Below are 2,946 nucleotides of genomic sequence, written 5' to 3' on the forward strand. Positions count from 1 at the left end.
GTAAATGCTGTGTAAATAGTTGTTATGCTACATTTTCTTAATTTTTAAAAAAAAAATATTTTCAGTCATCAGTTGGTTGAATCCACGGATGCAGAAACCCAGGATATGAAGGGCTGACTGTATAGCACACTTGGAGTTTTGCTGAAATAGATACAGTAATGGAGCAACTGCTGGACGGGAGTGTGGTGTTAAAGGTCTGTTTGTTTTAAGATGGGAAAAGAAACAACATATTTGAATGCTGGAGGGAATGATCCTATAATAAGGGATAAAGAAGAGAGAACTGCAGATAGATATCCCTGATGAAGTGAGAGCAGACAGGACCTCTTGGGCAAGGGGAGACGTTGATCACGATGGGAACATAGATGGTTCGTTCCCAACAAGAGGAGGGAGGCCAGATGGAGATAAGTAGGTGGACAGATTTTGGGGTAAGAGCAGAAGGAAGTTAAACAATGTCTTCAACTCAGGGTGAAGAGCAGAAGGAGGTGTGGGAGACTTGAGGAAAGAGAAAAGGGTATAAAATAGGTGTCCAGGAGAGCTGGGTAGTGTAACAGGATTTCCAGACAGCTCTAGGAGTCCACACGAAGTTATCAGTTATGAATTTAGAGCGGGACCAATCAGCATGGTTAGGTGTTGTTCTTCAGCCATGATGTGCATCTACAGGAATAAACTAGGTGGAAAAGTGATTAACAAAAGTTTGAGGTTTTTCTAGGCAAATTAGAGACAGAGGCAAAGGAACTGACAGTGCAAATAATACCGTGTCATGGAATCTAAGCTGGATATTGGGGGATATGAAGACATGAATTAGGTAAGGGACAATAAAAAGGCAATCAGACCAAAGATCTGGTAAGTCTTAGGATTATTGGGCTTCCTGGAAGAGTTGCTGGTAGGTGATGAGAAAGTAATTCACTTCTGCTTGAGACTGTCGAGATGGTGTAGTTAATGGTGATGATAAAATCTAGGGTTTGACCACAGGAGTGAGTGGCTGAAAGAGGGTAGGGAGCAGATCACTGGAGAAGAGAGGAAACCCAAAAGGCCACAGCATTGGAAGGCTCATCTATATGGCTATTGTAATGACTGAACCACAAATTCAATATCTTGTGGCCAATTATTAAGGAAGGTGATTCCTATAGCATCCTTCTTCCTCCCACCTTGTACAACCATCAAAAAGACCATTGCTTCTCAGTGGTTTTGGCTGAAGCAGGTCTTCTGGGATGCCTTGTGAGCAGAGATTCCTCGATCAACTCAGACAGGACAACGTGGTAGGACACCGAGGCCCAGCACCATCAGCTTGTGTCTTTTACACTGGCCCTTTTGGACCAGTGTAATGCCCAACTCTGAAAGGAGGGAAAAACCCTTGTGCTCCAAATCAAGCCATCTAAATCTTAGTTTTGTCATTTATCTCCTAAACTATTTACACCTATAATATTGAGAAAATTCCACATTTTTGTGGAAGAAACTTATCCATCTAGTCCTGAACTTTTCTACAGAAAGCCAAAACTCTGTTGTCATCTACCAGCATTTGTGCCCTTAGACTGGACCTCCTCTCCCATAACCATGGATGAACCTTGTGTGCTCCTGAAGTAAGAACATGGTGAGAACAAAGCCAGTTATGAAAATATGGAGCTACCAGGGGCCCCCATACTATTCACCTTCTAACAGAGAAGCCTCCAGGTCATTTAAACTCACCTATCTCTCACCAAGTCCTGGCTTTTCCCAAATTCTGGCAGTTTTCCCTTCACATTTCTCAACTCTTGTTCATCCCTCTCCTCATGCTTTTTCAAAGCCAGAGTTCTTCCATGGAAATACAAAATGTGGTTAAAAGAAATATCCAGGCTGGGCACAGTGGCTCACACCTATAATCCCAGTGCTTTCGGAAGCTGAAGCAGGAGGATCGCTTGAACCCAGGAGTTCAAGACTAGGTGGACCAACATAGTGAGACCCCATCCCTAAAAAAAAAAAAAAAAAAAATTAGCCAAGCTTGGTGGCACGTGCCTGTAGTCTGAGGCAGGAGGATCACTTGAATGCAGGAATTTGAGGTTGTAGTGAGCTATGATGATGCCACTGCACTCTAGCCTGGGTGACAGCAAGACCCTGTCTCTGAAAAAATATATATATCCAGACAGAGTCCAAGAAGAATAAAGAATAAGCCACATCTCAAAAGACCCAGAGCTAGAGAGGGAGCAGTGAGGGAGAAAACAAGTAAAGGCAAGTTTTGCTTTGCGGGATGAGAGGAGTAGCAGGTGCTCAGGATGGGAAGAGTTTCAGCTGGTGGATGGGGAGAGACGACTTCAGTCTGGGGTTTTTTGTTTGTTTCTTTTGTTATTTTGTACCAGGATTATCTCACTGCCAACATCACACTGGCCGGGAAGGGAAAGTCTCAGGAATCCAAGATTCCCTGCTCTGTTCATAACCACAGTTTACCACCTGACCTTATTGCAGCCTTCTTTACAGCACCCTCAACTGGCACCCATACCAGTTACAGCTGTGTTAGTTTAAAATATTGCAGCCAAGATCATCTCTTCACCCATTCGCTTCGCTGTCAGACTCTGCCTTAGAGTGGGTTTCTGTGGGATAGGACCTTACCAAACACTGCCAGGTCCTTATGGAACACCCTGGGATAACCTTGCTTCCCTTGAGTTTATCCAAACTCCTCCCCTCCCCTCACCTGGCTCCCAAGTATCACTCTCCCCTCTCAGGAAATTTCTCTAAAGCTCATCTTCTTAAAAAGAACTGATTGCACACCCCAACTCCCCGACATTATCTCCAGCCAACAGTCATAAATCCCAATTCACACAGGAGGTCTTTTGCCCAGAAACTGAACAATAGCATTGATTTCCAAGTACCTATCTCTATGACATACTCACTTGGCACTCCACCAAACTGCTTTCCTGTTTCCTGTGTGGCTGTCTCCATGTTGGCCTTTGGCTCCCCCCAAGGGCAACAAAG

Source organism: Propithecus coquereli, unplaced genomic scaffold (genome assembly GCF_000956105.1).
Source record: "Propithecus coquereli isolate 6110/MARCELLA unplaced genomic scaffold, Pcoq_1.0 Scaffold37, whole genome shotgun sequence".
Lineage (NCBI taxonomy): Eukaryota > Metazoa > Chordata > Mammalia > Primates > Indriidae > Propithecus > Propithecus coquereli.